Source organism: Labrus mixtus, chromosome 22, assembly GCF_963584025.1.
Source record: "Labrus mixtus chromosome 22, fLabMix1.1, whole genome shotgun sequence".
In the NCBI taxonomy this organism is placed as follows: domain Eukaryota; kingdom Metazoa; phylum Chordata; class Actinopteri; order Labriformes; family Labridae; genus Labrus; species Labrus mixtus.
In genome coordinates this window covers 11126144-11141836 of record NC_083633.1, presented here as the reverse complement: position 1 = coordinate 11141836, position 15693 = coordinate 11126144, and positions in this window count along the sequence as shown.

Here is a 15693-nt window from a genome sequence, read left to right as displayed (position 1 = left end):
TGACTGTCAGTGCGACCTGACTAAAATGAAATAGTTTCATTGTCAGACGTCTGGGCCAACAAGTTTCACTCAAAATGGAACAATATGCATGTTCCTGCTGTATTTTTTATCAGATTTAAATGACATATTGAGATTCATATTGTAAATATTGCTGAATGAACAGTTCCTCTAAAAGAAGAGATTACGTGCCCTTTTCAGTTAAACAATAATACACTAAAGTTTTTCCAATATTTTCAACATAGTAAACAACTCCAGTATGACCAATGTGTCCCAGGGCAAGACCCCCAGTTGTTCCTGCTGCTTTGTCGGCGGTCTGTGAATGTCTATGAACAGGATTAATTATTTCTGAAAGTAACTTTAAATAGCAACCTCTGCCATCAGTGTGCGAATGGGTAGGTGTGACATGCGGTGTCAAAGCACTTTGAGCAGTCAGAAGACTAGAAAAGTGCTATACAAGCTCAAGTCCAATTACCATTTATTTCCTGTCTATCTTGAAAAATCGCCCACCAAAAGTTCATTTTTGATTGTGCAAAATGAAAAGTCAGGGCGGGTCATCCTATGAGTACCATGAATGTTTGTATAGAATTCGATAACAATCGCTTTAATAGCTGTTGAGATGTCTTTTACGAGCCGAACAAACAACAGATGGAGCTTTTTGCCATCTACAACTAAACTGTTGGAGTAGATAAATCTAGGAATCATCAGCATATATAGTGACACATTTACAGTGACTGTCATGTGAACCTGTTGTATGCTTTTTCGCTTTAAACTGACACGGAATGATGAAGTGGTAGCTGAGAGGCTGAAGATAGGAGGAAAAATAGGTAGAAATTGGATCAGAGGTGTCATATCTTTCCACTGACCAAACGGTGAAAGGATTATCTTGATGGACCAAGGACAGGTCGAGTCACCCAGCAGTCTGTTTAGCTGCTCATATTTTATTCCCTCCCTCCTTTCATCTTTCCGGCAGCTCTCCCCTTTCCACTTCTATCATCCCTACATTTCTTCATGTTTACTCCAAGTTTCATCAGTGGGTCCCATATGTTACCTGCAGGGTGTCATAGTTGAGAGTACGACTGAAGGTGATGGAGGGAAGATGGAGCCACAGACAGTTTTCACCAGCCCAGATGGGCTCTGAAGATTGCTCAGCATTTCCGTCGCTCCACCATCAGTCTCTTTTCATCTCTGGCCATGGTTACAAATAAAGACAACATCTGTGAAACATAAATCAAAATTGAAGAGAAAAAAAGAGGGCTGTACTTAGTTTAAGCTGAAGCAAGGACTCCATTGCTTTTGGAATATAGAAAAGTATATCCAAAAATAAAAGGAATTATTTGCAGGCATTAAATAATATGACTACAATCACTTTACTGTGAGAAACACAAGACTGATTTACCTTGCCAGCTGGGGCAGAAATGACCCCGGCTTATCTCATGACACCATCGCCTATCTTCTCCTCTCTGCACATCTCAGCTTTGATTTAATTCACACCAGGAAGTGTGGGTTAGATGGGGGAAAAAACATATGCCTTCCTCTCCGCTCACACGCAGCAGGCAATATCCTCACCTTCTGTATAACAGGCCTCTAAATATAACCGGGCTGTTTCTTGCAAGAAACACACACACCCTTTCTGTGTATTGTACCATATGAAGACTGAATCGCACAACTCAATTTCTCTTAGGAAGGTTTTCATTCAGCATGGCCTTAATTACTTTGCTTTTCCTAGACAGCACATTTACAGTATTGGCAGGTTTACTGTAGCTTCCAAAGGGATTAGTCATTTACTTTTTCTATATTATATGTAATACCTTCTTAGGATATAATCCACCCATAAATAGGCCATTCATATTCTCACAAACTGAAATGTGAATCCACACCCACGTGCGTGTTTATACTCTCATAGACACATATTGTTAGACAGACATAGATCGCACATATTCATGAAAAGCCTGTTACTTGCCATAAGTGGGAATTAGAAGTCAGTACAGTCGAATTAACAAGCAAAACACGCTTTGTAACAGAGTGGCAAAGTGAGATAAATGTGGAAAAAATAGTCAAGGAAATGAAAAACAACTTGCAACTGCCAAGCAGGATACAGGAATAAACCTCTTGCTAGCTACTTTGAGCTGAATGCTCACATCAGTATGCTTACATGCTTTCAAAAACAATGCTGACTTGCTGATATTTGGCAGGTATAATTCACCAATAATTAAAGGCCAAGAAGATAGAGTTATAAATTAACTCATCATAAGGTGAACATGCATGTGTTTACAAAATGAAAAACAATTGATTAAAAATTTGTCTTGAAATTTTGCCAAACGCCACAAAAGTTACCGTCATGACAATTCTAGATGAAACATCTGGGAATCCCTAAAGTCAATAGGCTTCTTAGTGTGGGGATCATGAATCACAGGTCAAATTTCAGGGTCATTTTATCCAACATGCGATTTTTAAGTCGGAATCAGCCAACCTACATCTTTACCTTTTAAATCACATTGCTGAAAATCTTTAAAAACCATGTAATGCCAGACTTTTTAGCATTATTTATAACAGTTTCCATTTGATTACCATGACTTGTCGAGCAGCCTCCTCAGATCCTACAGTCGGTGGACGTGATGGGCATATCAGTTTAACCCCCCCATCCACCCCGCCCCCTCTGTTGGGCCTTCCCTTCAAACCTTGTTTTGGCTGGATGTAAAAATAGAACTCTTCTGTCTACCTCCTTTGCATCAACAGGGAATGCACCAAAGATGATTTTGTGTTGGTTTGATATGCAAAACTGCACTCAGAAGTGATGACATCTGATTTGCAGTACAGGAATGGATCCTGTCACCTGCTAGTGTTCACTGGGAGAATCAAACAACTGAACCGTACGGTGTTTTCCTTGTATGTTCGGTCTTATCTTGTTCAGCAGTTTCTTTGATACACATTTTTACTATCAACTACTACACACTAGCAATATACCTTTCTGTTCACAGGTGCTTTTTATATTCGAATGGAAGCGTCTCCTTCATCCATCTTGTTTCAAGTTTTTGAAAATCCCCAAAGATCTTTGATGCCCATTGGATCAGAACCGTGATCATGTTGCAAGATATCAACAAGTTGAGTTAAAAGGAACCGCTCAGTCATCATGCTTTATCCTGTGAAGTGGTCTTTTTCATCCGCTTTGCCTCCAGGAAGCCACAGAACAGACAAGCTCTCCCGCTGCCCACAACCATTTATCATGTGGTCATTGGCCACCCTGGAAACAATCAAAGCTTTTTCATTTAAACACTTGTTTCACTGCACTTTGTAATTGTGAGTGGTTGTCTGGTCTCTGATGATCTTAGCTCCTTAGTGTAGAGTAAATGCTAACAAGAAGTTCTCTTGTAAAGTCCCACTGTGTATAGCACTTTTAAATAAGAGGAGAGGAGCTCATGTTAGATTATCTCTCCAAATGCTTTCCAAGTGTTTAGCATGCTTGCTGAAAAGCACAGTTACTTAATATCACTGCTGGCTACAATCCCTGAGTGTTCAAGATTCTTGGATGTTTTTCAACATTATGTGATGGGTTCTATCAGTTTTAGCATCCTATGACAGGCAGAAACAGACACAGACACGTTGCTTATGAAATGTACTGCAGCCAATCAGGAGGTGGAGCTCCAAAGGATTTGGCTTCCCTTTTGGGGAGCAGTCATGTCTTCCATCTTTACAGTCTGTGGTTAAGGTATGCTAATTCTGTATTTTGCATTCTATAGCATGGTTAATGTTAAGCTACTATTTCCTTTTGATTGCTGCTACCTTAAAGGTGGAGTCATTAGCGTTGTTCGTTACATCTTGTGAACAAAACATTGAAAGTGGGCCTTTCCTCCTTGGCTCATCACCGCCAGAAGTGCATTCATCCAATGCAGGAAGTAGAGTGTCGGTTTACTGCTTGTACCGACACTGCAAGCTATGGAAAGCTAGCATGAGCTACCCGTCGTTTGTTTGGCACCTGCCATGCAACGGAAAATAGGTCACCGCCGTTATGGAACGAGCTTTTTCCACGCGGTGCCTCACTGTGATCTGTGATATTCATCGGTTTCTAATGCATCCAATCCAACCCAGAAATGTGTTGTGTCAACCAAAAATATCAAAAATCAAAATACAGACAGAGGACAGCATCTTTGCAGACACAGTCACAGCACATACACAGCCTTTGGTTCATAGTAACCGCAGGCCCCAGACTGGACATCCATGAGAGCGTTTTTACGACTAATATGCTCTGCTGGGCTGCCACATCCCCCCTGACTGTTGCACACGGAGGGTGCAATATTACAGAATACAAACCACCTGGACCCTACCGCCCACCCAGCAAAAACATAATTGTGCCTGCAAGTGTATAGATACACACAGACACACACTGATGCTGGACAGATGGCTGTCATAAATGTCGTATCGGTTAGGAAGTTGAAAGCAGTTCTGGGCAATGTGTTCCCTCCCCACACCTTCCCGAAGACCCTGCATGTATGTTTGATCTCATCAACTGACAGCATGGTCATAAACACACAGAAAAATCCATCATAACATGTCATATTTGTTGCTCAATATATTACTTTGATACTTAAAATATCCAGCTCAAAATATAGATGTTACATCTACTGATTTTTGTCCGTCCCTTTCTTTTGGAAGAGAGAAGGTTGTCTCTCTCTCTCTCTCTTGCTCTGTTGCTTCCAAGGTGTTGAAGAAATTACTAAGACTTGACTCCACACAATAAGACTCAGTTGACTCAGATGGCTTACGTTGATGAAAGTTTATACATCAGATGAATACTCGAGGAGACATGACTCAACATCACACTTCTGTACTCGTGTCTTGCTCAATCACATCTGCCGAACTTCTCGAAAGGCATCGCATATATCCTAAAAGACATTATCATTATCAGGGTCGTGTCACATTGACCCACCTAGACTAAACTGTGATGTCTATAACACTGGAGCAGACAATACATCTACCTAACATCCTTGCAGATATCAGGAAGAACAGTTGACACTCTCTAAGCTGTACTTGGTGTTCTAATAACAGCTGAACTCTGTCAGGTCTGACTGACATTAGAGAACAGTGAATAAACCTAATGACTTCTGTACATTATCATCTAAATAACTACAGAAATTCCACCACACAAGGCTGTTATATTTTTGATGGGATTAGAGGTTACATCACAGAACCTTTTCACAACAGAATCTCATATTTATAGTGTTTCTCTACAATAAAAAGTTAACTTAGCTTTACGGGATAATATTAGATAGAATGAATGACAGTTTGTTCAGAAATTATTCCTTTTCACGGCAACCAAAAAACGATTCTTACTCTATATTCGAGTATGATTATTATTTAGCACGATAAAACTAAAGCTAGCAAGTGCATGTTTAGCATCCCTGTAAAGAGTGACTGATTTAAAACAGGTCAGCGAAATGTCACAGGGGCGTAAATATCGCTGCTTGAAATGGTAGGTACCGAAGTAAGGGATTTGAAACTTTTACACAGATTCCTGATATGATTCACTTGTTTTGACTTTTATGCAATGAAAGAATCATCACCAGGTTAAATAACATGTACTGTACTGAGTCCATGTTTAGCAGTGCACTAACATGAAATCTTTTGTTTCGGTGCTTAGTCATCTGCTTACTCATCTCTGTAAAATCACAGAAGTCTGGCAGTCGCTCGGACAACTCTCTGCTAAGTGCTGCTTGCTCTTTTCTGGTTGGTGTTTAGCTGTTCCTGCAGCCTGTTGGTCTGTGGGTGTTGGTGTGAGGAGCAGTCTGTGCCGTGATGAGTGTATAACTGCCCCACCTACATCCTGTAATCCACATAAAGAGGTGGTATAAGATTCACTCGCGGGTGAAGCTGATAATTTCTGCTTTTCTGGTGCATTAGGCCCTCGGAGCATACAAACGCCACGAGAGGTGTGATTACCAGTGCTGCATGTTTACAAGGACTGATAACCTAAAAACATGTTGACACATTTAACTGTAGCCTGTGACACCTGTGACAACATGCAGTGCCACCAACCTGGAGGGCTGGAATTACGTATTGTAATTTCCACAGCTAAGATTTATTGGAAAGTCAGCAGTTAGGTTATCTCTTGTAAAACATGGCTGCAGAGAAAATGAAGCACATGAGGCAAATATGAATTTCAGTTTCACTCTGCATACATTACTGATATTATTAGACCATAATGTGATCACACTGAATCATAATGTAAGTGTATGAAAAGCACTATGAGAACATGTTAGTGTGCTTTTATGTGCATGTCTGCATGTGCTACAAAGACAGAGCCCCTATACTTTAAAACAGAGCATCAGCTCAATAAATTACCATTGTCTTTTTTTAAGTAATAAACCTACTTATCTTGCATTGATGTCCTTGGTTTTTATTCAACTGAAATTTTTGTGGGGAGATAACCCAAGGTCAGTGGCTCAGTTAATTAAATTTGGGTGGTGATCTAGATCAGGGATTTCCGACATTATATGATAATCTTAGTCATTATGATAATGGTGGTGCTCATAGTGGAAAGGTCTGACAGCCTTCAGGGCTCTTTGTAGTTCCATAGTAAATTGTTGGTCACTTGTAAAATTGTTTTGTTTTTATTCACATCCATGCTTTAAATGTTTAAGAAAAAAAATACTTAACCAACCAGTTTTATTTTATTCTGATGTGTTACGGTATAAGAGCATGGATGAGAGTTGTTTGAGCTGTCAGCAAAACCCAGAAGCAGGAAAGACTGATCTGGAGAGATAAGGCAAGAGCATTACAAAACACAGCAGGACATAACACAGCCGAGATTTACTGCTCTATCTATCAGGCATACAGTATCACATGTTGCATACGTATAGAATATACAGCTCTTTGTGCTGGACAGGTCATAAACAACCAACTTAAAAGATGTGGATGAAAATGACACATAGATAAATAACATGTACTACAGTGTTTTACTGCTGTATTTCATATGCACATGCTACTCATATGAAATAATAAAAGCCAATTAGACTAAGAATGCAAATACAGCACTATATCAACATATCAAGATGCACAATCAAAATGAGGTGGATACTCTTTTTTGATGATTTTGTTAACAGTGCTGTGAGCTACCAGCGAACAAACAACTCTCCAATCAACTCTTGTCAATAGCAAATAATTGTCACTTAAAAATCAGCAGTCATTACCACCGTGGGGTTGCTTGAGTGTCCTTCTGCAGCACTTAGATTAACAAACGTGCATGAAAGAGGTCACATATGATTCAGATAAATGGTTAGAAATTGGGGTTACTTGCAGCAAAAAGGTTTGTATGTGTGCTTTTAGTACACACATGAAAGCAAGTATTGATGGGTATATCTGTGCCTCCTGGCTCAGTGGGAGACACACCAGGCTTTCCTCTGATAACCCTCTGACAGTGAGGTGAGGGGGTCTTTGAATTGCTTCTCCACTCGCTGCACAGAGGAGTGAAATACTGAGATGCCCACTACCAACACATGGACACACACACGCACACGCACACACACACACACACACACACACACACACACACACACACACACACACACACACACACACACACACACACACACAAGCTATTTCAAGCACGCAGGAACATCCAAATAAACACAGCATAGTGGTAAGAAAAATCAGAAAAGAGAGAACAATTATGAATCTGACATAAACAAAGAGAGCAGTGCGGTGAGAGGCGGAGAGTGAGAAAGACAGCTCCGGACGGATCTGCAGCATCAGAGAGACAGAAATGGCTCCATTCTGCCTCCCACATCAAAAAGCCTTCTGTAGCAAATGTCAGGGCAGCTGGATATCAGGCCCGCATGAGCTTCTGAGTCAGGCTTTTCTGCCCTTGTGGTTTGATTTGTTGTCCTTAAACCTTGACTGATAGGTGTCCTATATGCAACCAGAGCATGAATTTTGGCCTTTTATTTTTAATGTTTTAGATGCAGCAGCTGCATGACCTGAATTTTGAGAGTTTTTTTGTGTGACAGAAAGACAGACTGGCATCTGGAGAAATATACAGTGGGAAGCAGTGGCTGTGTTCCCATGATTATGATTTATCACCTCAGGTACAGTATCTCTAATCCAGACAGACCAATCTCTTTTCTCACCCTCGCATACCCCTCAGAGGGCGAAGTAAATAGATTGTGTCCAACATGCCTGTTGATATGTGAGAAATGCTTCCATTTATGTCTGTGCTTGATGGTTGTTTGTGTGTGCCCCAGAGGGAAATTGAAACCATTCTGCACTTACAAAAATTGACAGTCCAACCTTTAATCCAGGAGATAAAATAACAACACTTCAGATCGCTTTACTGTTGTGATCACTGCCTTTATTAGATCTTCTCATTTTACTCAAACACATTGCTCCTCTGTGTCTTTCTATCTCCCTCCCTCATCACTGGCCTGACAGACAGAGCCGAGTCCTGGAGGATATTCTTTTCTCCTCCAACTGTCACAAATAATGACATAACCTTTAAAAGCCCCTTGGCTTGGTTTCTTACATCAGTCTGCTCCATTTCAAAGCAGCACCCCGCTATGATTGCAACAATTTTTCACTCAGAGCCCAGCACACTCTATTATTAACTGAATATGACATAAGACACTCTAAAATAAAGAACAAATCAATAAAATGAGTGCAGCGCAGTGCAGTGCCAGGAAATGGTACAATGCACCTTAGTATGAATCTGGTGTTAAAGTACCTATCAATGGTGGACTTATACAAAAAAATATAGAGGCCACCTGCTATATGCTGTTGGGGCATCAAAGGAGGCATGTAGGTAAGCTGCTAAAACACGTTGCAGAGTCAGCATTGTTTTGAAGTAATACACATATTTGGTGTACCACAAGGTTCACTCGTAGGTCCTCTTATTTTGTATTTACATTTTTGTTTTTCCATTGTTTTTTTTTAACTCAAGTTATTATTAATTGCCATTTAAAATGTATTCATCATGGCCTCTCAAATCTTTAAATGGTTTAAATTAAAATCATGGTAAACTTTCTATTGAATTAAAAAATACCACAGTCTGGGTATGATATTCTATGATTACCTTATCTCTCAGTGTCAGCTCACTTAGGCTGTGTTGTAATTAAGATAGGTTGGTTCAACAAGTCTGGTGTGTGAAAACTTTCAGTTTTATCACAGCTGACAAGCCGTGCAGCACTTTTACATTCAATGTACAGACACTGGAGCAGTATATAGGGTCCATCTTCTAATCTATTGACAAAAAATAAGCTTTCCCTGAATGTCAAACTATTACATACAGATATGAAATAAAGCAATGTATTCTTCCTATTTTTAGCCCTGAGGCCTGCTGCGGTTTGTTAGCAGGACTTGCAACATGCCAGGCAGGATTGTATTTACTAAAATGTCAGCAAACTGGAAGGGTATTGAGGCAGCATAAAGGGTGATTCACCTTCATTTTTAAGCACCATAATGTGACTGCATGAGGGCAGCACATACTGTTGATACATCTGACATCAAAACATTGTATTCCTTGCCCTTTTTGCCTCAGGCCTAGTCATGGTGCATTTGAAGATACGCATACATGCCTGTTAGCAGCTCACATACATGTACGAATGCACACATCAAAATGTGATCTATGTATCATTGATCTCTGTTCTGGCTGAATACATTACCAGGCAGGATTTGTGGTAAAAGCACCTTGGAGGAGGAGAAAGCTGGAAAATTATGAATTCTCTGGCAATTCTCAGGAGGGTGTTGAGGTTTTATTATACATGAAGCAGGTTGGGGGGTTGGCGGTTGTCATTTTTCTGCAAAAGATGTAACGCAAAAGACAACATGTTAACAGTGAGATATCAATAATTGTAGTCAAATACCAATTCTAACGCCAAAATGTTGCTATTGTTTGTGAAATATTTCTTGAGTATGTACATACCTACAGTACAAATACAATGATACTCAAATGTATTTATTGTTTAAAAAAGCAGATTATGCAGCCATTTGTTTTCAACATTTACACTTAGAATGTAGCTCAAAGACATTAGTGTCTCAAAGAAAAAGGAGTGATATCTTCTCCCTTTCCTTTGCCAAATCATGGTCAGAGGGGGGCCACACACATATAGAGTAAAACACATGCACACAAACAAACACCCAGCTGCCTTAGCAGCAGGAAGTAACATTGCCTTAAACTTGTGCTAGTGCAGGAATCAGAATCAATAAAAGGAGGAAGGAAAACAGCCACATTGGGAAACCTGGAGAACGTGAGACAGAGAGCCAACAGTATAGATTTAAACAGGCTGTAGATAAAGGCAGAAACAGAGTGAACATGCACAGACATCGACTTAGGATAGAAATTTTTTTTTGATGTACACAACAACAATCCTGCTGACTCATTGCCAGGAGTGCTTTAAGGGGTTTCCTTAAGCTGATAGCCAAACAGCCTACAAAGTACCCAGGTGGGAAAATACAAAGCCTCCATAGCCTGCTGCTTACTCCCTAAAAACAATAAAAGCGTCCATTATTCAGCTTAAACACAAGAAGGGTAAAAGCCTGCAGACCAAACAAAACAGGAACTTAAGCTGACTGCACCAAGAGGACATTAAGCCTCTTGTGATACTGATTCAAAATTTAGAGTCATTACAAAAGTAGACAGACACTAGACAATGCTGAGGTAAATATTTTAAATGGCCACTCTATGCAAAAAAAAAGAAAGCCATTTTATAATGTTTCTAAAACAAGGAATTAATCTTGAGAAATTCTAGAAGCTGATGGGATATTCTCAAAAACTCCAGTCAGTTATTCGAATAGTGTCTGCCTTTGTAGGGTTCGCAGCCTTCTCAGCAAGAAATACAAATCCCTGTAAGATTACATAGTACACAGTAGCCAAGAGTTTTTTGCAGGATACACCAGCAATACTTAAAACTAGAGTATAACATTCAGAAAAGATACATAAAAAGTTTGTGGCCTAGCCTGAATGTTAAGAAATACCTGCATTCTACATAAAGTCACAACTTTCAGATATTTACGAGCAAACACATCGATATGTGGGCTGCTTTTGATCCAGTGTATGTGTGTGTGCAAGAGTGTGTGTGTATGCGTGTGTGTGTGTGTGTGTGTGTGTGTGTGTGTGTGTGTGTGTGTGTGTGTGTGTGTGTGTTTCTTGCTGGGGGCAGCAGTAGAGGTGATGGTTTTGGGACTCAGAGGCCCATTGCATGCCCTGCTTCTGCCCACGGCCTTGATGATCATCTCTGCTACAGATCTAAGCTGTTTTTCTTCACACTCACTCACTCACTCACTCACACAGAAACACAAACACCACACACACACACATATGGTTCGGAAGAGAAAATAAGCAAAGTAACGGTGCAAACAGGCATAAAATGTGGCATTATCCTGTGTTTAGATGTTTGAATAATCACACAATTTGTATATAACTTAAACTGTTTCAGTTCTATCGCGGCTCAAAACTACCATTTCCTGATTTAAAGCTATGATTGCACCTTACACTATGGTTTTTGGGGAATTGAATTCTCTCAAGAATTTAGATTTCCTTTTCCTCTTGATAAACGTTGGTCCACTGTCTCAACTCTATGATGCTGCTCTGCTAAACTTGACTTGAACTGACTAAAGGTCAAAGGGTAAAAGGTTAGAAAGTCATAAATTCCCTTCTGTGAGATCTGTGAATTTAACATGCTACACTTCTAGGCGTTTTCCTGAATTCTCTGCCCCTCTGTGCTAGCCTCCATCTCTCTAAATGCACATTGGCCTATAGCAGGCGAGCAGCTCCAGTGAGCACGCGGTGGTAATAATTCACGGCCAATCTGTGCACTGGACCCCCACACTGACTCATTTAAATACTGCCCACAGCCATTACGAAATATCTTTATCTCTACCATTATCAGTACCTCTCTTCTCTTTGCTTTACTTACTTGACCTCCACATGCTTCCTGCCATGACTGCCTCTTTTGTTTTGTTTTGGGGGTTTTTCATTATTCATTTGCCGTATTTGGAGCATCACTTCTTCCCCTTGTAATAATTATTCGACCCTATAGCTTCTTTAATGTCTCCTAACCTTGTCTCAGGGGTGAGTTTCCAGGACGCTGGGAAGCTCTGATTTACTTATCTTCGTTTTTGGCCCCTGGCAATAATGTTGGAGCTCAGACAGAGATCACAGCCAGGGCCATGTCAGTGTGGGAAATTAGTATGCCATCAAGATGCCTGGATGCACATACTGGCGGAATACCGAATGAATGTGCGTAGAGTGACATGTTTAATACATGTGCGGTCTACTTTCTTTTGTTTGTGTTGCACTCAATATGAACACTTGTGAAATCCTACTGTTTTCATGCCATCCATCAGCACATACAGCACAATATTACATTGAGATATCACACACAGGCCCCTTCCATCAGTCTCTGGGTTTATTTTATTCTGGCTGGGTCAAGCAAATATCAAATGTGTAAGGCTATCTTACACATTTGTTTTGTTTTTTAAAAAGAGGCCTCTCTAGTACTTTTACCCCTTCTTGTTTTGTGAAGAATTTTTTTAAAGTCTTAAACTACTTTACCTTCAACTTACATCACTCATATTGACTAATCTCTATTTACTGATTCTGCTTTAACCTGCAGAATCTGGACACTTAGGTAAGGAAAAAGACATGATAGCATCTACTTTGCAGACGTTCACACCGCATGGAAAAGGAAGTCTACCTGGACGTTAGTGAGCATCAGCACAGACTCGTCGGCGTCTCGAAAGGATTTAACAACCCACTCTCCATGCGAGTGCAAAGAGCTTGATCTTGACTGGGAAATCGAAGTCATACACTCAAGGTCTTGAACAGCAGACACATTCACACAGACACACAAGAAAGACAAAGAACAAACATAATCTTGCAAATGAGGAGGCAAAACAAAGGACTATAAGAATTGTATAGGACAGGAACTGCAATGGCAAGACATATTGGACTTTAAAAATAAAACAAGAAAATAAGTGTACAGGGCTAAACTAATTGTCACAGGTGTTTCTTTTTTTTATTGAATGTTTGACTGGTGAATGTGTTTCTGACTTTGCAGGGTTGACTCCGAACTTTATTTACAGCAAAAGAGCTGGCCCAGGATGCATCATTTATAATCAATACCTGTATGCATCATGCACTCTCTCACTCCCCGTTTCATAAATATCTCATTTATTTTAATGGAAAGAGCTGTAGGGATCTCTGAGCACCTCATTTGGCCATCTGCAGTGGTTAAGGTGCGAGTGAGTGGATGCTAGATCGAGTGAACAGGGGAATTGGAGCATGGTGAGCCGATCCAACCTTGGAGTCGTATAATCATCTCAAGCTGCTGCCTGCCGTCTCTCCCCGGTCCTCTGCTGATTCCTTTTTTTTTTTCCCCCTTCTCATTCGCTGTTTCTTTTATCCTTCTTTTTTCCCACTCTTCTCTTCCCTCTCTATGCTGGTGTTATAATCGTCCACACTGCTGGCATATCTGGCTCAGGGTACCCATGGGCTGTATTTATCCCCGGCTCCAGGCTCTCCAGGTGGGGGAGAGAAAAAATCCCCCACACCAGGCCTCGCTGCAGGTTCACCAGAAGTTCTCATGGCTTCACTGCATGGCGCCCTGCAGTGCACAGTTTGAACTGCCCTACAGAAAAGAGAACATTGTGACAGATGATGGATGGGATGATTATATATAGGACTAAGAATCTATAAACCTTCTTGAGGGAGATAAGATAAGGTAAAAATCTATTAGTCTTTTGAGTGCGTGCTGGAGAAGCTTATGCTGCTAACACTTTGTTAGGTTTGTAATAGTTTTATAAATGCATGGAAAATGCATAGATTGCTATTTTAATAAACTCTTTCTCACAAATTTAAAGAGAAGAAGTTCTGGGAATGCATTGTTTCATTCTGTCTTCATAGAATCATCTCTGTGGTTACATAAGGCGTCATCACAAGCACCACCACCACCACCAACACCACCACCACACTTCATCCTCCTTGTGGCTTCAGGGTTGCCAGGCAACTCCAAGAACCTCTGCCTGGCTGCTGCCCCTGCAACCTTTAGTGGCACCTATACACACACACACACACGCACGCACACACCTACACTACACACTCAATCCTTGTAATCACCTGTTCCCTTCCATCTTACATTAAATAAAAAAAAGTACATTCAGCTCTCTTATCTGTGTTTATTTAAGCTAATGACATGCTGAAACGAGAAGTCTGAAAAGAGAACAGAAACTTTGCTGGACATCAGATGACAGCTTGGAGTTCCCCAACTAACTTCCTGGACGTAGACGGCCAAATAAACTTTGAGTTGATTCTTAGTTTCTGTCTCCTATGAAGTGTTGCTTCTTTGGAGCCATATTTTATTCCTTCTGCCAACCTCTCCTTCCACACTAACAGACTGAAATTAATATCTATCTGAAAATCTGGATCTTTTTTTGTGATTTGTAGATGTGCGATACTGGACAGGAAACAAACAAAACAGACATCAATTTACTAAGTCCGTAAGTTTTGAGTTCCCATGTAGTTTGTGGTCACTGTTATAGAGACGTGACTTCATCAAACACAGCTTTCGTTCCTTATAATAAATTATGCTTAATTGTGACTCATTATCATGAGAATGGAGAAGTGTTAAGACTGAAGTAACATTTCACAGTAAAAGGGACTCTATGTGCTTTAGAACTGAACACCGACTTACAAAAGACATATTCTTAAAATAAATGAAAAAATCAAAGCAGCAGAAGGTTGAATAAGTATGTTTTTGAAGGCTCTAATACAACCAAAAATAGTTCCCAAACCACATATTTTCCTGTCATCAAATTCAATAGGCTCATCATTATGACCTGTAAGGCTTTTCAAATCCTTGCTCCTTGATAATACCACAGACTTTTTATGAAAGAGGTCTAAAGTCCAATCCTGGTAAAAAAAACAAAATTACCAGGAGTATTTCATGATAATTGATCTACTTCTAGTTAAACTTGTTATAGGCTAGTTAATAATATAATGTTATAATTTTCAACACCTGTAAAGCTTTTTATAATGAGAAAAGATGAAGGCACCTTAATGCAATTAGGTCAAAAAATACAGTGTAGTTTGTGTATAGCTTGTCCTTTACGCAAAGCTGTAGCACTTTCCCTATATTAGCTTTTATAAACTGTATATATAAATGGACAGCATGCCTCTGCCTTATTCAATTGAACAGGATGAAAGCACAATATCACTCTGGCAGGCGCTGACATATTGAAGAGTCTGCGCAGTCGGGATCATCTGGAATCGCTGCTGTGTTAACGTTGAGTAGCTTCCGCTAACAAAAACACTCGTTCAACTTATACAAAAAAAAGAAGAATGATTTCTGAGTTGGGGCCATTACACAATGGAACAGATCATTGTGTCAGTTTGAAGCAGACATTCACAGTTTTGGAAGTTCAAAGACTCTTGTGTTGGTGTTCGTTAGCTTTTCTCTCGTAGTTTCAGTTGTAGTCTGCTAATTGGATGCATGCTGCGCCGCAGGAGTCGCATTAATCAACAGAGCTGTCAGTCATGGCTTTTTAATAATCACTAAATATCTAAAGCATCAGAAATTTGTTAGAAATAAAGATGACTTGTGATAATTAGGCACTATCATGAAGAAACCAAGTTTGAGAAAAAATGATCTGACATGCATTTTGATGTTATAGTTTGGCCCATATCCTATCTGTTAACATAGAGAAGGCAAT